At 38.8% G+C, this 21,525-nt stretch overlaps 1 protein-coding gene across 3 annotated transcripts in view; it reads right to left on the reverse strand.

Moving 5' to 3' along the window:
• The window catches only part of GRIK5 (glutamate ionotropic receptor kainate type subunit 5), a 3,838,183-nt gene that overhangs the window by 3,510,132 nt on the left and 306,526 nt on the right, over positions 1–21,525 (reverse strand). For all 3 annotated transcript variants that reach the window (XM_044080789.1, XM_044080790.1, XM_044080791.1), the window contains one exon: positions 12,517–12,696. The gene's annotated coding sequence lies outside the window, so the exon portion shown is untranslated. The remainder of the gene's footprint in view (positions 1–12,516; positions 12,697–21,525) is intronic.

The raw sequence follows: 21,525 nt of genomic DNA on the forward strand, positions 1-21,525 counted from the left end.
ACACACACACACACATACACATACACACACATACACACATACACACACACACACACACACACACACACACACACACACACACACACACACACACACACACACACACACACACCTGAGAAAAGCTGGCACAGATTTAATAGTTTGGCCACTTTCTGCCCTGACTATAAGGTAGTTATACTGCCACCAGACAATCCAAAGCCAGTTACTCTAAGGATCTTGCAAGGGTACCCAATTATACTAAGTGAAATTAATATTAACACAAATGGTAATGTTGACCAAACAGCAAGGCTTTCTGTAGTGGGCCCAGTGCCACAGAATAAATATAAGTACTCTCAAAGGTTAAAGGACCAGCCACAATGAAAGTTTAAATATATTTAATAATAAATAATAAAATAACATGAAAATACTAAATATCTATTTACAATAAATACCAGAGTTTCAATCACAGGAAATATTAAAAATAACACAGGTGGACATGTTTACACAGTTACAAAAAAATAATACTTACCTAATTTCACTATATTTTTCTGACTGATCTCAAAAGTTATTATTCCCTGATTACTTATTAGGGCAAGATGAAGTAGATGACGCGTTCTTCCTTGTAAAGTTACAAAAACAGACTGTTATGAGACTTCAGTCTCACCTAGTATTAAAATATAATTTTTAGTGATGGATTACAGAACATCACCACATACATCTAGTCATCTGACTTCTGGTTCCCATGCTAACCCCCTTGGCTAGAAGCTGTCAGGATTTTGTATATATGTGTCAGTAATAACATACACAGAGAGCATTGCTAAGATCTGCTGCAGCTCCTGGAAGTCATAAAACAATTTCAAACCAACACCCTTCCAGAGGAATAACTAGATTACGCCAAAGACAATGCAGAAAGCTTCCTAGTACAGACTTTTTGTCTCTGGCTGCATTGAGAACTATAAGATATAATCGTTTTGGCCTAAACTACGTCATTTAATTTTTTACTATTTTTCAGAGTCAGGTGGATTGAGATTAACCTCTTCTCTTCCAGTATCCTCTGTTGCAATATATACATTTCAACAGCTACAATAATGCATGTACATTTCTTCCTCTGTCCAGCAGGACACACCTTTGATATATTTTTAACATAAGTAAATTTACAAATACATTTTCAGCACAAGCATCTGTACAATTCAGTTTGATATTCAAATATTCCAGCTAGCTGGGCTGGCATATGTTACACATCCACTGCCTTGTACCTCACACCGTCACAACACCCACTTACCATTCATGTGTTACCTCCCATTACTCAGCTAAAAGATGCATCACCTGAAAGGATAACACCTCCCTAGGAAAGGGTAGATCCACTCCCATGCATCAAAGTAAGGCATATCTCCCAACTGTCCAGATTTTCACAGATTTTATTTATCATAACATTTGTGTTTTTTTTTTTTTTTTGTGGCAAATCAGTGTGGAATGAATTCACCAAATAATGACAGGCATTTGAGTTTCAGACTTCATATCTTTCAGAAAATGCATGGTATCACAAGACCTTTGATTCTAACACTTTCTAACTTTATAAGAGTAATATTTAAAATTTGTCCCTATTTTTGGGGGTTTGTCTCCCCATTATTTTTGGCTTTGTCCAGATTTTTTTGGCTAAGATGTTGAGAGGTATGAAGTAGGGGTGTCTAAGTAGAATAATAGGGGCACTGGGCGACCAAGAAAGTAGAGTCATATAGGGCAAAAAAATGGTATCCCCACTTACAGTTCCTAATGAAACAGAACACAGCACTCTTATGATTTGCAAGCATGCACAGCCTAACAGCTGTTCATAAGTACAAAAAGTCCTGCATCTTCATACTTTGGTAATATACATGTATCTCTCTCCAAGACTTGCCTACCTTACACTTCTGCTTTAGAAAATCTGGAAGCAACAAATACACCTTCCATGTATAAAATGAACTTCGTTCAGTGGAAATGTTCCTGGTTTTCCACAGAAGTTGACTGTTTAGCCTTTCTTTTCTTCATAACTGTATGTTTACTTGAATCATCTATGAGACTTGGGCTTTTCCTGTGCTTCCTGGGTGCAGCCATTTGCCATTTACAGCTTCCATTTGGACTGGGATAATTTTCCTCTGGACAGAACATAACTTTTCTGACTAATCCTTTAAAAATCTTTAACTTAATTTTCTCATTACAGATGTTTGCTGTCTCTCTATGGGGTCTTATTCTAATGATCAAGAAACTTTCAGTGCCACTATATCAACAAACAGCCAACTGTAATTAGTAATAATTATCCAGGTAAACTCTTTCTGGTTGCAATATTCTCAAAGATGATTTCTATCCTTTAGGAACTTTGAATTACATTAAATATGAAATGGATAACTATAAGAAGTAATCTAAGATTCATTCATAGGGGCAGATCCGGTCACAAATCGAAGTCAGATCACTCACTGTTTATACCACTTGGGAAAACAAAAGTGAAGGGCCACACTGCTCCTTAAACATCTAAAAGCAGTTCAGATATCAGAATAAGAGGACTGAGGCATTTTGTAAAGATTCACAGTTTTTTCCATTATCTGCAAAGGGCAAGGCAGGGCTTAAAATATTAAAAAGAAGGATTTAATTCATGAATTGGTTCAAGAAATGGATTTATTCCATGCATCAGAAAGATGTCAATCCATAATATGGGCTGATAGAGGTTCATTATACAAGAGCTGTGGCTACAACACTAGACTTCTTTAAATATTTGTATTCAGTATATATCAGTACAGCTCTGATGGAAGCATAACTCCATACAATCTGCAAGTATTACTAATAAAGTATGATTTCTTAAGAAAGTATTTCCTTTGGCAGGGTTATACTACATATAGAACCAATGAAAGTAGCCAACCACATTTTACAATTGAAAAAATGAAATTAAACATTTCCTTCTCCAATATAAATCAGCATAAGACTTCTTGAAATGAAGACCAGTATTAAAGAGAAGTTTCACAATCAAAAGTGTTACTGTCAGAGCGATGTAATAAACATAACTTTCAGTGACATGATACAAAACTAGAAATAAGTATAAAGTTCTGGGAAGTGCTATAGGATGTAAATGAATAAAACTCCTACCGAGACAGAAAGAAAATAGAATCTAATAGAAACTATGATGAAGGTGGGGCTGGTGAAGAAGGGAGTAAGTGGCAGAGAACAGAGCACACATCCTGGGGCAGAAAAGTGGCACAGTTGTATGTAATACTGCCACCTGCTGGTTAAAGTGGTGCATGCATTCATTACTAGGTAACAAATATGTACTTGGATTTGTCAAGTTGTGCTTATGAGGTAGCTATTACTGCACATGAAAAGAAAACATATGCCTATGTCAAACAGAGCAGCAGGCTGCTTATAAAAGATGAGCTAGGCTCCAAATGGAAAAAAGGTAAAAATAAAAAAAAAACTGAGCCTGTCATGGATGTCAGTCGACCAGACACTAATTCTCAGCTATCTAAGCCAGAACAAACATATGATTTTTGTGAGGCAGTACACTCTTAAAGAAGGAAATCCTCACATGGGGTAAGGTTTAGTGCTGAGTCTATGCAAGTATGGGAAAACAAATGAGGTAATAAGATATGTGTTGGGGGTGCCTCATGGTCAAGCTGGTTTAGAAGACAAGCACACACACACACACACACACATACACACACACACACACACACACACACACACACACACACACACATATGAAAAAGAATATAGTAATTCATAATCTCAACGTTCAGAACCAGGTGATTAAAACTGACACTTAGCACACTTCTGTAAGCAAAGATCTCAGAACTAAAAATATAATAAATGAGGTGTCTATAACAGAACTAGAATGATGTCACTGCTGTTGGATGCTTTCATAATATGCAGATATTGTTGCAAATCCTATAATGAATGTAGATCTGAATACAAATCTCAGAAGCATGACACAAGAAAACAGTACTAGGAAGTGGATGCTGCCAGCAGCACTGAAATGTTGCTGTTTCTTCAAGCAATTGAGCTCTTATGAGAAACCAGGGATTTAGCTGCCATGAGATGAGAGGTAACAAATTCCTCTCTGCTACAACAGGCAATGCTGCTTAAATCTAGTTAGGGGATGCTATTAGCTAGCTCACTGAACTGACAAATACTTGTGTGGAAATAACTATCTTTTGTATAAAAATAGGCAGTTGTAGAAGGATAAAAGATTTTAAAGCTGTTTTTTATCTTTGGAAGAAAGCTATTTGCAAAAGGGCATTTATATATTAAGAAGTAAGAAAATGATCATGTCTGCTGAAGAGAAAAGGCAACATGTAGACACAGTTTAGAGAATGGTATAGGTTGTTAAAATCGCTAGTAAATCAATGTCAACAAAAGGAAACAATCTAACTTGAGATAACCTGTATTAAAGTCTGTTTCCAGCACTCAATTAGAAATTACAGAGCTTTACAGACAGAATAAGAACTTAATCCCTTAGCCAAAAAAATTAAACTGGAAAATGAAAACTAAGTGTAAAAAAAGGTGACTTGACAACCCTAAAATTTAATATTGCCATTTCTTTGTGACTGAAAAAAATTATACTTATTGTTTGTTAACTTTAACTAGTAGATAAAGTTTTACAGTGTTTAATATATCCAAAGGTAGAGTGTAGTAACTTTTCTGAAAAATAAAAAATCTAAACCTACACATCTTCTGCCAGAACAGACTAGGGTCGGGTTTCAAACAATGAGTACCCACTGCAAAACACACTAAGTTTTTCTTCAGTTGTGGAGGTGGCTGAAGAAACACCATAACTACCCCTGTTGCATTGTCACCTGGAAGGCTAGTAAATGTAATGATGTTTGCGTGGTATGTGCTAACTACTTGTAGCCCAAATAAACTGGAGAAATAAGCACTGACCGACTGATACCAAAACAAGTGACAAATGTAGCAGCTTAGTTGTGGAGACAAATTCTTTTGAAAGGGATAATGAGGGCATTTCACCCTGTATCCCAGTTTGTAATCATGTTTCCCACTGCCTACATTGGACCTAACAACAATCCAGACATTCCCAATGGCTTGCCTCTTTCTAGTTGTACATCCACAAATAATGCTCGGTTCATTACCATCCTTACCCACCCTGTTTGTTACCATCCCTGTTTACTCTTTGCCTTGATACAACTGTCCCTTTCCATTTAGTTTGTTATTGTCTTAACTCTTTAACTTAGTAGCATCACAACATGTACTAGTTAGTATCATCTGCTCCAGCATCTACCTGCTACAAGATGTACGACTGCAAAATGGTGCAGATTACAAGTAGCACAACTGGAGAGCAGAGTTTAAAATCTCACAATGAGCATCCATTTATGTCACAGTGAACAAGCTGTTTAACTTTCTTCTCCTTCTAGGTTACCGCAGGAAGGAATGGATATGGTGAGGTCTCTGGATCTCAATGGGAATACAGAGTGAGAACCGTGGTAATTAAATAATCTTTAAATGAATCAGTTTTAAAAATCTGCACACTTTACAATATGATTCATTCCACTAAAACATCTTTGACATGCTTGGCATCTTGTGTTATATGACAGTTAAGGCTATGAGCTGCTAATGCACTTAATTAGGTAGTACAAAGTTTGATTCCTGAAGCCTCCATTTCCTTATGTGACTCAGCAAATCAATTAAATAGACAATGTTTCTTAGAAGTCTTCCAAAGTAGGCACTTCTGCCTGATGGTAACATATAAATAAAACAACATAAAAAATATGTGTAGCAATATTCCTTCTTGTTTTCTTCATTTGACATCATGCACATTCATCAGCATTTTCTGTGCAGAGGGAATAGACAACAGTGCCATGCTGTTCAACCTCTTAATGCAAAATTTTTGGGCAAACCATTTAGTAATAGGGAACAGAAGCCCAAAATCAGGGACAGATTTTAAATATTGCTCTTATAAACTTACAGAGTTGCTAGAGTAATAGGTTTTGCATTAGTATGCATATTCTGAAAGGTAAAGATTATTTAGCAACTTCAATCATCAAAGATTTGCCAGAAAACTACAGATTATCAGGAAATGGCAAAAGATGTGAGGTAAAAATCTGGATATTCTACAAAAGTCTGGACAGCTGTGAGGTTTGCATACATACCTTTCAACTGCCCCTGATTTTCAGGGACGTCCCTGATTATGACTCAAATTTTAACTCTGTCCCTCTTAATCCCATCTAAAACTAGTGACTTTTGGAGGAAAGGTGGTGAATTACATTTAATGAATAATGACAATAATTAAGAGTTATAAACTTCTTTTACTTCAGAAAATGTGTATTAATTCATATGCTCTGATTCTGTCAATGTTTCAAGTTAATAGCACTGATATATTAAAAGTGTCCCTGATTGTCCCTGATTTTTTCTTGACTTGTCCCTGATTCTGTTGAAATTTGTCCCCAATTGGTTGGATGGTCTGTTTGCATACTGTACATTTACACTTAACAATCATTCACAGCGAACGCATAGACAATATAGCATCCTTCACTCAGTGTTTCCTGATCAACCAGTACACCCAGAGACTGCATGCTACATATTTTGCACACACACACACACACACACACACACACACACACACACACACACACACACACACACACACATATTTTTCCTGTTTTGTATTTTTAACAAGTTTAAAGTGAACAGTACAGCTATGAAAAGAGGTAATTACAAAATATGATTAGAGTTTCAGGTTATTTTCAAATGCAGATGTTACTTATCTGGGTTTGGCATTAGTATATCTGAACTAATGCCTCTAAATAACATGCAACAATCTTTACTCATTCCAGAAGATCTCAGGTGTTTGCAGGCCAATTGAGAAATATCATTTCAAGATGGCATGGGTCTTCCACTGGGCCCCATCTTATTGTCTGTGCTTGGTACATCTCTTGGAAAGTGGCCAGAAGGATCCTCACTAGGGGCCCAAACTGCTTTCCAAGCTTGAAGAGTAGTGACTCTGCATTGAGATCATCATAGATCTTCATTCCACACCATGACGTGGAGAGTAAGCATGGCAAGCCTGAAAAAGAGCTTCCTCATTCTAACACTACGTAGCAGTTCTCTGTTACTTGCTGTAGTATTTACTGATACAGGGAGCACATCATTTAGTCACAGTTTCTGATGTGTGCTAATAATGAATGTGAGGGGGGGGAGTCATCAGGTGCATTTTATTGCTGCTTTTAATAATCATTTCTTCAAAAACATAAGAATCTGCTGCCAGGTGTAAGACCATCTGGCTGCATGTATGTAGTGAAATTGAGTCATGACACGCATAGCAACATTATGGGCAATTATCAGAGCTATCCACACAGATTTCATGGCAGTGTACATAAGGGATCCATTCAATAAAACAACTTGAGTCATTCACCATTTAGGTGTATTCTATAATTTCTAGACACATCTTTATGTCTAGTAGTAAAGATTTCTATTGCTCACTCATTATTACCCTAAAACTACATGCCATGATCTCATGTACATAAATACAGTTTCAATAAGTCCAGTATGGTATCTGTGTGTCCATGCAACATTAGAGTAGGCAAACAAGCTACCTATTTTATGATCAGGGGTTTACAGTCAAGACATATGGCCTGCACTTTATTTATAAATGCATGTACAACTTTTACACCCAATCTATTTACGCCTGAGTGTGGAGATGAAAATGTAAAATGTGTAAATCTCTTTTGCATGATTAATACTTTGACCTTCTGTGATACAAACTTTAGGCCACTGTGAGTAATATTTCACTCCAATATCCATTCCTTGCGTGCTATCCTTAACAATGAGAATTTATTTTCAGATATTGTCAGTTCCATACAAATTTTTATTTATTTCTCTCCATCCTGGGTTTGTTTCCCCTGATTGTTTTCTCTTTTCTATCTGACATCTTTTTACATTTTTTCCCAAATGTAACCCCTAACTCAATTATAGCTCCTGCAAACAAAATAGTCTTAACTTGGAAAACATTTCAGCAAGCCAGACTTACCAAGACTGTGTAAACAGAAGAGTAAAAGTTTGCTCTTATTAGAATATAAATGTTTGTACAGCGATGCAGATAAGCCAGATGTGTAGTATGTGAAGATAACATCATCCTTCTCAGAAATGACCACTTGTATACCATGAATGTATACATGTTTAGCACAGACCACCAGTTCATTCAAAATGCTGTACTTAGATGCAGCTCACTATTGACTTAAACAAGATAAAAACATGCTTTTTAGTGCACATTTCTTCCACAAGCATGTCTCATATTGTTTGATAGGAGTACCCATATCCAAACTGTCAATCTTTTTCAAGCTTTAAACAACCTGGTCTCTGGTTTGGTCCATCTTCTTTCTCACCCAGCTGCATGCTGCTTAAATCATTAAATGACTGCAGAATCCATAGAAACCTTAGGGAAAAGGGCTACACTACCCACTACTGGGTATGCTATGCCTGTAATCAACACAAATTCAAACTGACCAATACAACCAGAGTCAGACACTGTATACCAAATCTGCAAGTTTATTTTACTTTTTCACTTAAGAAAATATCTTTATTACATGTTAACCAGAAGCACCTTCTTACCCTTCTTCAGAATGTCAACCACGTCAACAGACCCGTTAAGTCATAAGATGGTCGGCTCATTTAATTGGCCTAAGCTAGCATGCTCCAGTAACTTCTGCACTTACTCCCATGCATGTAATCCTCTAACATGGTCGGCTCATTTAATTGGCCTAAGCTAGCATGCTCCAGTAACTTCTGCACTTACTCCCATGCATGTAATCCTCTAACATGGTCGGCTCATTTAACTGGCCTAAGCTAGCATGCTCCAGTAACTTCTGCACTTACTCCCATGCATGTAATCCTCTAACATGGTCGGCTCATTTAACTGGCCTAAGCTAGCATGCTCCAGTAACTTCTGCACTTACTCCCATGCATGTAATCCTCTAACATGGTCGGCTCATTTAACTGGCCTAAGCTAGCATGCTCCAGTAGCTTCTGCACTTACTCCCATGCTAGTAATCCTCTAACTTGGTCGGCTCATTTAACTGGTCTAAGCTAGCATGCTCCAGTAACTTCTGCACTTACTCCCATGCATGTAATCCTGTAACATGGTCGGCTCATTTAACTGGCCTAAGCTAGCATGCTCCAGTAGCTTCTGCACTTACTTCCATGCATGTAATCCTCTAACTTGGTCGGCTCATTTAACTGGTCTAAGCTAGCATGCTCCAGTAGCTTCTGCACTTACTCCCATGCATGTAATCCTCTAACATGGTCGGCTCATTTAAATGGCCTAAGCTAGCATGCTCTACTAGCTTCTGCACTTACTCCCGTGCATGTAATCCTCTAGCTGTATTGTACAGCAGAGAACCCTTCAACAAAGCTAGCCCTAAACTTTGAGATATCATCTCTGTCTCTCATCCAGTCATTTCCATCCCTCACGGTCTTTACCAAAACCCAGAAAGAACACCTTACTGTTAAAGCATAGTGTAAGTATGAAGACAGCTTCAGTGGTACTTTGATCTGCCATACACAATAGTAACGGACAGCTGTGTGGCTTTGTATAAACTTTTATGTTGAGCACATCACTGAATATTCATAGATGTTACCTTTTGTGACTCATATTTTCTCATTCCCATTTGTTTTTTGTCTGTTGTTCTACTGATATGTATACATGCTACAATTCTGAGACATGCTTTTTCCTCTGAAGTGTTACTCAAGCTTTTTTAGCAAATGTTAACTCTATTCTTATGTTATTTTGCCTGCAGTATGCTTTCATCTGTTAATGTAAACTGATTTGGAGCTCACAACATGAACTATGGCTGAAAACAGAGCTGATTATTTCTAGCCTACTCTTGCAGTCATCAACAAATAAATAAAAAGAAGTAAAATGGCAATAACCACCTTTCAATGAGCTGGAAAACTATTTGACGTAAAGCAGTAAGACAGAGTATCTTCATTGCCTGCTTCCCTGAGGCAGTGAAAGCCATTCTGTATTGAAATCTAAAACACAATGATGTATCATGTAACAGTATTAATTCTACCAGAATACCCACCCAGTACCTTCCTGGCTTTTATTCTGTCTGCTGTTCTCCAAGCCCATAGACACTGTGACATAAAGCCTTGAAAACCATACAACAGCATCATACATAAATCTTTGACAGATCAATTATAACAAAATTGAGACTAGCAAACGTATATAGCTTGGCTCAGGAAAAAAAATTTAATGCAAGCATAAAGATTTTAGGTTTTCTTGATGTTAGCTGCACTTCATCAGCCCATGATGAGGTTTGTGTAGATGTTGCATTTTTAAGTCTGTTGTATATTATTCTGCTACTAAAACCTTTTCTCGTTTTATTTTAAAATGCAATCCAGATTTGTTGCTCAGATAATGCTATCCTTCTTCTCGACTGATTTTATTTTATTTTTTTTTATCAAAAAGTATATTTAATCTGATCAAGCTTTTCATTAATCGTTCTGAAATGCTATACTTTGAATGTTGCTTCTTTTTCCTAAGACCCCATAAAACAAAATGGGTCTCTTTGATAAACAAAGCATGGGTATGAAAAAGGAAAAAAATACATCTGTCAGTTCCTTGTCCATTTTGAATACTCCCTACAAGCTACACAGCAAAATGAAATGTGAGTTGTACCCTTTATGCATGTGCTTCCATATCTCTCTGCTGTTCATAACCAGCAATATGTGTATAAAATTGCAATGTCTATATCTGACTCGCTATGCGATCCCCAAGGTATCGCCACCCAATAATACTTAAAATCCTGCTTTATGAATGAAAACTAACAAGTGTACTATACTGCCAGGAGAGTCCTACTATACTGGCTGTCGTACCTTCCCAATTTGTTTGGCCATTTTGTCCCAGCTTTTTTGTTCATATGCATGAAATTTTGTCCCAAGCTTACTCAAAGAAATGTTACATTGTATTCATAGGTCATGGTGTACAAAGGAAGAACAAAAACATTGAACTTCATAAAGGATTCACAGGCTTGACATTGGATCTCATTTTCAGTTCTTGCACAGCATATTTAATTCCTTGTAACCCCATAAATTTAATGAACCTGTCAGCTAAATTTCAGAAATACTTGTATGCCCATCAGATCCTTTTTCTGTGTTGCAATATATCCACATCCTTCCCCTGACTCATTGTCTTACTACTGTGAAAAAGCAGAAGGTAAGATAATAAAGCAATGTGGCTGTAGTTAACAAGACATGCGGGAAGGAAAGGAATGACAGCAGAAACACAGGGTGGTGTTCCTGTTTCAGTAAAAGGCTTGTTTTAGTGTTTTCACATGAAACAGAAATGCTTTCTGACACATGGATATCATCACTTCTAAGTCCAAAGGAAGAGACTGTTGTCATAGACTTGATACAAACAACAAAAAAAATCTACTGTTTCATCAGCTGTCATCAAAATGGAAAGCTACACATTTCTAGCCAGTGTTTCAGAGGCATGGTAACCATGGTGCTTAATCAGATACAAAATGGCTTCCAAAGCCACACAGAAAGGTGATCTCTGAACTAGCCGCTTACAGCTGCTTTTTAGCACTGCAAAGCTCTAATGCATGGATCCAACTCATTTGCTTAAAGTACAGTTACTCAGAAAATGGAGTCACTCATAAAACAAATCTATCGGCTACCTTTTCAAAGTGGTCTACATTCTGTAAGAGGCAAACTCCTCAAACACCACATTAGGAGGCTTTGCTCTCTGCACTACTCTTAAAATTGTTAACTGCATGGTTGCTATACCTTGAAGCAAGGGTAGAACCCAAACAGCAGTCACTTTTTTTAATGAATACTCATTTTGGTCAAGTGCTACTCTTTGAGTGCTTGCTCATCAGACAACTGATATGCCCTCACTCTGCAAACTTGTACAGTGGGCAATGCTGCAGAGTATAAAGAAAATGCATCTATATCAGAACAGCAAATGCTATTCTGTCGAACTATAAAGTTTGAAAGCCAAAAATGCCAAAGTTACGAATCAGCAAATTTTTCCTAGGGAAAAAATTTGCTTATCCAAAATAAAAAAAAAAAATATAAAAAAAATCGCTATTCTGTGACTTCAAAATTCTCAGCTTTCGAACTTTACAGTTCAACAGAAGAGCATTTGCTATTTCCAGCATTCTCTCTGCTGATAGGGAGCCAAGAAAACATACAGAAAGCAAGATGGCACAGCTGTTTTAAGTCAGCACACTCAAAGTACTGTTGGATTCATCTACTTTCTCTGTCCTTACTGACAGCCCTTGTGTACTCCTTAATGCACACTCCATATGGTGACACTAACAAGATCAGTTCTGCACATAGTGTAAAAATCATCATACAATACCATTTAAAATTCAATGAGAGAATGCAAAAGAAGAACAGGGGATTAGAAATGGAGGCTACCAAATGACAGGCTAGAACATACGCAGTTTTAGAACTATGACATGTAGCCTGTACAGAATCATTGTAAGGTACACATTAGAAATTACAAGACAAAAATCAGGACTGTGGCAAGAAAGTTAAATTGCAGGCACTTACTTAAAAGGAACTTTCTTCCCCATGACTTGTCTGAGATTCTGATTCAGATGCTAAAGGTGTTGGGTTTGATTTTTAGGTTGGCAGCTCCTCCTGAGTGGCCGAAGGTTTAAAGAGTTTCATTGTAATACAGGTGGAAGGAAGTTTGAACATCGATAGAAAGCAGCATCCTAAAGGCCGGATCTGTGTAATCAATATCAAGAAAAATGCCTTTAGTGTGAACAATATAACAAGAAACCAGAAGATAAGGGCTGTATGGCATGGATCATGCCTGAACTAAGAAATGTGTGTTACAGAATACTGAGCAGTGATTATTGCTTCAGTAACCAGACATACACTGCAGCAGTGTAACTATGTACAATACTTCTTCAAATGTATTACTACTGTTTATATACATTTATTAGCTTTGTGAAGTATTTCACCTGGGTGTGCCTACAAATGATCATTTAAAATCAGTCTACTACCCCATTAAAGAATGTAAATGCATAAATAATATAAACCACAATAGCAAATTATATTCTAATGCATGGATCCAACTCATTTCCTTAAAGTGGAGTTACTTAGAAAACTGAGTTACTTTTCAAAGTTGTCTGCTTTCTGTAAGAGGCAAACTCCTCAAACATCACTTTAGGAGGCTTTGCAAACTATATTCTCTGTGAGTTACAGGATTCTGGCTGTTTCTTGAAAGATGCATATTTCTATATACAGACATGCAGACCCATGCATATGTGCATTTCAACATGCATGCACGTACACACACACACACACACACACACACACACACACACACACACACACACACACACACACACACACACACACTTCCTTCTGTTGTAGACAGATATACTGTTGCCTGACCATTAAATGTTAGACCAACATGGGTTGTACATCGAAGGCCTTTGGAAGAACCTTCACTGGTTCCCAGGAATTTGTACAATCCCTAATACTTCTGTTTGATCATACAGTGGAAATTATCAAAATACCCTCTTGGACTCTGATACAGACTCGCATGATAAACAATCTTTGTCCTAGAGATCCTCATCTGGAAGGAATATCTGTGAGGAAACAGTTAACTTGATGAATATACATTGAAGGTGTAAGCATGCTTGTACACCCATGGAACATAATGAATTAACAAAATCAGAGTCTCAAAATCTTAGTAGCTGTGCATTTAACAAAGATCTTATTTCCAATAAACTGAAGCATTTACATGTACCCTTCAAACAATATAAACCTGGTATCTTTATACACTGACTTCATTAACATTTCACTTAAGTGAGTCAAATTATTCTCACAGGTGACAAACTCTTTAGCCAAGATCTCTAGTATAAAGGAGGTAAAGAAGTGGTCATAATGACTTCAAATAGTCTTCATGCCACACTGCATCTAAAAAGGTCTGAGAAGAGAAACACCAAACCCCATTATCTCACGCAGTGCAAACTGTAGTTTTACATAGTATGCACATCACCTACTGAATAAGCCAAAATCATAGTGAAGGACTGACTTAAATGGCTACAGGCTACCTTAAGATCGCTGAGGTATCAAACGTTCATCCTCACTGTAGGTTCAAGCCCTACTTTTTCCATATTTTGTTGAAATGTAAAACAGTGTGCCACTGCATCTTTAATTCAATATTTCAAGCATTCAGGCCTCCTCTGTGCTAATGGCACAATATGGTCAACTTAGCTACACCCAAATAAAGGATGGCTGAAACATTTGACCTCTTATGAAACACATGAAGAATCCAATATATGGATTTTGATATGTATTCTATTTAAAAAAAGAGCTATACATTAAGTATTTGGCACCATAACAAATGTGCAACACTTTAATTTCTGACACTGGTAAGTGCTTCCCCATCCCTACATTTACAACTCCCCAACTCCATGAAATACCTCAAATCTTGATCTTTGTAAAATCACTCAGAGTAATTTCACATTAGAATGCTGCTCACTAATATGTTACAGTTAAACTTGGCACCATCCTCTTGGTGTCGAGACTGGAATAATTTTCATGGTGTCCTCCACCTGCTTCAATATGGGTTCCCCATATATGGATATACTATACAAGGCAATTTTTTTACCAAATCAGTCTTACGAGTTTTGAATTTTTGCATTTATTACTTTATCATTCAATTTATCTAAGTCATCCAATGCTGCAGAGCCCAATCTCAGTGTTCAGGTTATGGAGTAAAGATTGTAAGCCATAATTACAGTATAGTAATTTTTTCTTCAATAATTAAATAGTATACAAAGAGGAAAACAGTATAAGAATAAAGTTCACAGAAAGGTCAGTAGCATATGATGCAACTTTTGTACAACTGCAGTTTCAGTGGCACAACAGGTAGTACACTCATCTTTGCTGCAGAAGGCTAAGGGGTCTATTCCCACACTATGTAGATTGATTGCTGACACTGCAGTACAGAATAAAGGGGGTGCTGAACTCCTGATTATGCCAACCTTCAGATGAGCTGTTAAAATGAAACCCCATCTGCATGAGTTGGTGGTAGTTCAGGTGGCTTGAACAATCCCATGACATCAAAAAGAGTAGAAGTCCTTTATTTTATACTACTGAGAACATTTACACAGTAAACATAAAAGACTTATTTGGATTATTTAATTTCTTTCTTTTTTTACAAAATTAACATACAAAAATTATTTTTGTTATTTCTTACAAAATCTCAACACGTTCTTTTCCAGAATTAGATTTTTATTTTACTTAATATTTCAGGTAATCTCCATTTTTTATTGAATAACAAGTCTTTCAGTCTGACTTCCCATACATTTCAAATTACATCTAACAAACCTTTTTAAATTATGATAAATTATATCTTTATTAATATTCCCATACTATCCATACAAATAACATCCATATTTATATATTCTAATTTTTTATAACTCCCCAGGAAAAAAATTACATTTTTTCTATACTTTCTTTAATTACTCTCTCACTCCTTAAAACATGATCTGCTGTCTCTATTTCATTATAAAATAAGCATACTCTTTATAAAGATATCTTATATAGAATATTATCTTTCACGGGTAACCTATTTATACTCAATCGCCATAAAAAAAATCCTAACATTCTTGTGTATTATTTAACAACTTTTTATGATTCTTGATGGCTTCAAGAACCTTCTTTCTTATTCCATTCCAAGGACTTACCCCATAACATCTCATGTTAATATCCTTGTACTACTCCTTCCTAGATGTAGATGTATTAAACTTTCTACTTGCAAGACCACCCAAACACACATACACACACACACACATACACACACACACACACACACACACACACACACACACACACACACACACACACACACACACAACCACACACACACACACACACACATATATATATATGGGTCTACTACGTTAGAAAGACAGCTCAAAATATCGACACATAGAACAGCGATAACAAATAACCAAAAGTGGAAAACAACTGTTTATAACACCGGCATCACAAATACCCGAATAATTGTCAGAATGTCTTCATAATCACTTTAAAGTCGCTGTTATTACAACAAGTACACATAAATAATAAACTACATTGTGATAATTTAAATGAACCCAGTAGTGAATGCAATACATGCTCCGGAAGTATAAATACAGCCTGAAAATTAGAATAGAACGTCCCACACCGAAGACAGGATGGCGGAAGATATTGCTAGAGCTCCTGGAACTATTGGACTAGCGTAAGGAACAGTAACATCGCAAAAAGGCAAGCATTTACTTCTGACAGAAGGATATTTATATACAAGACGCAGCAAGAGATACTGGGCTTGTAAGCTAAAAATAACAGATGGGTGTAAAGGCAGAGCTGTAACTACTTTACTTCCTGAAGGAGACTTGTTAAACAAGTCAGTAGCTCACTATCACCCAGCTGATCCTGGTACACGGTATGCAGTGATTTGAAACTGCGTGCTACATATAGTAGGGATACACCGTGTTTGCTAGTAGAGGATGCTTTGCAGACAGCGTCCTTAGAAAGTGTTGAAAGTATTCCCAACAGAAGAGCATTGTTACAGCAAATTAGAAGAGTGAGAGCAAAAGGTAAGGTGGGAGGCAGCAATGTTGAGCTGATGCTACACAATATTGACTTCAATAATCATTCCGTTAAGGATGGGATGTTTGTTAGCAAACAAATGTGTAATGTTAGCACAGACACTACAGTATTAGTTTTCAGTACTGTTAACAACTTACACAATCTAAGTCAAGCTACCATCTGGTTGATGGATGGTACTTTCTTTAAGAAAGGTATGACCATTCGACAACTGTATAGTATACATGGCTTAATAAAATGTGGCTCATATATTAAAACTGTACCACTACTGTATGTGTTAATGTCCAAAAAGTCTTTTAAATCCTACAATTATTTATGGCATGCAACATTCCATTTATTATCAGAGCAGAGACTTGAAGTTGCAGTCAAGTTTGTATTATGTGACTTTGAAGTGGCAGCACTGAAAAGTGTTAGATTAAACGTACCAGGAGCCCGTTCAAAGGGCTGTCTATTCCACTTTGGCCGGAATATCTGGCGTAAAGTGCAATCACTCGGTTTAGCAGCAACATACAATACTAGCTCTAAATTACAACTGTATGTCAAGTCACTCGTAGCTCTAGCATTCTTGCCAGAATCTGAAGTGGTCCCTACTTATAGGTTCATAGGTTCATACTAGGCTATCTGCCCGAGGGCATTTACAAGCCTAGCCCATAGTTTTGTGGCTTACGCCACCCCTTTAGTATGGGGAACTATACCCATTATTTTGCTGTGCCTCTGTCGAGCAGTGACACTGAGGTAATCCCTGGGGTATATCTGCGATCTCCCATCCATTGGTCAAGATTTCTCTTGAACAAGGCCAGCGAGGTGCTCTGCCTCACATATACCGGGATTTTGTTCCACAGCATAGGGAGTCTTTGGGTGATGAATCTATCCCTCCAGCACGTCCTATTAATAGCCGTGTCGAGGTTTAAGTCTTCCGCCCTTGTGGCTCTGACGGATCTAGATTTTTTGAGGTGAAGCATATTCATCAAATCTGGGTTTGACATGGCCTTGTATGTCAGGCAAAGGTCACCTCTGAGCAAGCGGTAGCCGACTGAATAGAGCTGGAGTTCTTTCAGTCGGGCAGCATAGGACAGATTTTGAGACCCTTTATCCTTTTGGTGAGGAACTTTGTGGCCTCTCCAGCTGCTGCAAGTGTCGGGTCAGATACATTCCGAATGGGGCATTGTACTCAATCATTGGTCTGATGAGTGATGAGTATAGGGAGACTATGACCTCCCTTGATCTAGATGTGAATCCTTCATGATAAGGTGGGCAATGTAGAAGGTCTTCCTAACTACTTTAGCTACATGGGTGTCGAATGACAGGCTACTGTCAACCTGTGTCCCCAGGTCCCTGATAACCTCTTCTGTGCTCAGAGGATTACCACCTATATGGTAGCTAGGGGTAACCTTGTTTTTCCCGAAGGGTATGACTATGCATTTTTTGGCATTTAACTTTAGGCCATGGCTCTGGCACCAGTTATCCGTTTCTGTGAGACCCTTCTGAAGGATATCTGTGTCAGATGTGTTTTCGACTACGGCGCCCAGTTTGCAGTCATCTGCAAACTTTGTCAGCCATAACCCTCCTGTGTTTGCTTGTACTTGGAAAAGTAGATGCCAACAAGAGTGGGCCCAGGACTGAGCCCTGTGGGACACCACTTGTGACAGGCTTTGAGTCTGACATGGCGCCAGCAACTCTGACCCTGTGGGTTCTGTCACTCAGCCAGTTTGCAACCCATCTTGTGATGTATGGGTTAACATTTAAGCTGATGAGTTTTTCAATGAAACCCGAGTGGGGTATTGTATCGAAGGCCTTTGCCAGATCGAGGTAGGCTGTATGGACTGCCTTTCCCTCATCAATGGCTTTGGTGACTGTTTCAAAAGTCAACCAAGTTTAAAAGGCATGATCTGCCTTTGACAAAGCCAAACTGGGTTGAATCCAAAGTCTGCAAATTCCCTATGTCTTTATTTATGAGGTCCATTATGATCCTCTCCATGGCTTTGCAGATTAGGCTTGTCAAGCTAATGGGCCGGTAATTTCCAGGGTCGGTGGAGGCACCGCCTTTGTGAAGTGGGACCACAGTCGCAGTGCGCCACTCCCTGGGTACGTATCCAGAGGTGAGACTATGATTAAACAGCTGTCCTAGCTGTGGGTTTAATTCCTCGTTGAGTTCGTGGAGCACACAGCCTGGGACACCATCAGGTCCCATGGATGCTGTGTTTTTTGCTTTGGAGAGAGCAGTTCTCACTTGGGTGTTAGAGATGTTTGGGGGGTTGCAACCATTTGGTATAGATATCTCTCCTTTTGGGGGGGAGGGGGGGGAGAAGTTTGCACTGAACCTGTCAGCCAGTATGTTGGCAATGTCTGTAGGATCAGTAATCTTTACATCATTTTGAACTAGTTCTGAGCATATCTGGGAGTTTCCTCCCAGGTTTCTAACATAGCTAAAGAAGGCCTTATGATTGTCTTTTGAGTCTTTAGCTATTTTTCTCTCAAAATTTGCTTTGGATGATTTTATGAGAGCTCTTAGTTTTTTACTTATAGTGATCAAAGGTGTTTTACCTTTTAAGGATTTTGCTCTATCTTGTAGTAGCTTCCTCCTTTTGTTGTAGAGTTTGTTTATGGCTGGGGTCCACCAGACTGGATGCTTGCCCTTGGTACAAAGAGTCTTTGTTTTGCTTGGGATTGCCTTATCCATGCAGTCCTGCAGGTGCTGGTAGAAGGCATTTGTAAGTGATTCAGCGGCTTGAGTACTGTTTTCCTCGGCTCGGGGCCTTAAAGGAGACCACACTAGTCTTTAGAAGTGTGAAGTCGGCTTTAGAAGTTTTTATTTCTTTTTATTTCAGGTGGGGGTGGAATGAGGACCTCCAGCAAGATTAGTTTGTGATCTGATCTCACCAGTGAGGGGTATACTTCGGTGTTGAACATTGTGCTCCCATGTTCGTGATGATGAGATCAAGTATGTTTTCTCCTCTTGTGGGGATGGTGACTAGTTGTTCCATGGCATTTGAGTTTATGAATTCCAGGAACTTTTGGGCTAGGGTGTTTGGGCTTGAGTAGTGTTCCCAGTCTATATTAGGGTAATTGAAGTCACCTAGTATGATGGTGTTTGGAGATACATTTATCCCCTCCGGTGTTTTCAGGAAAGCCATGTGAGGTTCCTGAGTTTGTGAGGGTGGCCTGTAACATGCTACAATTTGCAGAGCAGTCTTGCCTATGGTTAATTGCACCTGGATGGTCTCCGATGCATCGTGCATTGCCACCAGTCTTGAGGTGTGGGTGTCCTTGATGAATATGGATACCCCCCCCCTCCTTTCTTGGTATTGTCCAGATTTTGGGGACGGAACGCATGATATGAGGTAAAACCTGTTAGTGCTGGGGTGCTCTCTGGAGCCTTGAACCAGGTTTCTGTCACAGCACAGACATCGATGTTCTCCATACTGAGAAGGGCCTCGAGTGCGTGCATTTTGAGATTTAGACTTCTGGCATTGAGCAGCATTACCCTTAGTTTTTTTTTCTTTTTTGTGTTCTAGGGTGGTAGGTTTAGAATTTGAGCCTTGCCTAAAAAAGGCACTATGGGGGTGGCAAGAGCCTTTGCCAATATCCGGAATCCCAGGGTGACAGGTGCAAGCCGTCCCTTGAAGCAGCGTGGCTTGTCCAGCATGTCATCCCAGGCAGACAGACATTGGATTCCCTTTGAATGACACCAGAGTTTAAGCCAATTGTTAAAGCTGATCATCTTATCTCTGTATTGTGGCATCATTCTTGGTGAAGGTAGGATACTGCTCAAGGTCAGGGACATACCTGCCTGGGCTACATAATCAGAGAGCTCCTCAATGTTTCTTTTCATGTAGTCCAAGGAGGTACGTCTCAGGTCGTTTACACCAGCGTGGACAATGACTGAGTCGTATTTGTACCTGCTGTTGAGAGACCTGAGTGCTTGCTTTATGTGGCGGATTCTAGAGCCCGACAGGCAGCTTACTGTAACTCTCTCCTTACTCAGTCTGGTGAGCGGGACGTCAGTGTGTCTGACTATGGAGTCACCAATGACTAGTGTGTCTGGCATTGTGTTTGGCCTTAAGGGCTGTGACTGTTTGACACTCTGACTGTGAGGTCTATGTGTTGCAGGTGTTGTGTTCTGAGGTGGTGGTTGTTTGGGTGTCTGCTTTGGTGGCCTCTGCTGTTTTGGTAGATTTTTGATCAGATCCTCCGAGTATGTCTTTGTGTGTTTATGTGTATGATTTGAGGTTGTGATGGTACTATGTGAGACTGGATCTATAGTGTGTGTGGTAACCTTCTCCTCCTGTCTGGTCTTGCCAGCCCTATGTTGAGAGAGCTCAGCCTCCAGTTTGGCTGTATAGTTGCATCTCTCGCATGTATTTGTGTTTTGTGGGAGGAGGAGAGGGTTGTCTGTGTACATGAGGCAATTGTAACATTGCCTCAATATTCCCAGGTTCACCAGCTGAGCAGGAGAGGACACTAGCAACTGATCCCTCGACATTGCTAGAAGGAATAGACAAAAAAACTTTAAAAGAGATTCCGGGGGATGTCGGTGTCCGAGAAATGGGGTTCGCCTTTTTGGGGTACTATCTATAACAAGAGTGCTGTATCACGGTGATAAGTACTGTAGGAGCAAGTGCTAGGTTTGACAGATACAGAATAGGCTACTCGGAGTCAGGTAGAGATGATCTTTTTAGCTATAGGATATGCTGATTAGATCAGTAGTATAGTTCGAGGAAGGTAGTTTTAAGGGAAAATTTGAAAAGTGGACTTTAGGTAGCCCTAATAGTTTAAATCTGCTTAGCCGGCGCTGCCCTAGTGTGCAACGGTAGCAGCTCCGCGCTAAATCGCGCTAAACCGCGCTAAATCGCGCTAAACCGCGCAAACGCGCGTTTAGCGTGTTTTATATCAGGGGGCTGAAAGAAGCTAGGAACTGGCCCAAAACGACCAATAAACTACAAG

The sequence above is a fragment of the Protopterus annectens genome, chromosome 8.part0, assembly GCF_019279795.1.
Source record: "Protopterus annectens isolate FY-2018-M chromosome 8.part0, PAN1.0, whole genome shotgun sequence".
NCBI lineage: Eukaryota > Metazoa > Chordata > Ceratodontiformes > Protopteridae > Protopterus > Protopterus annectens.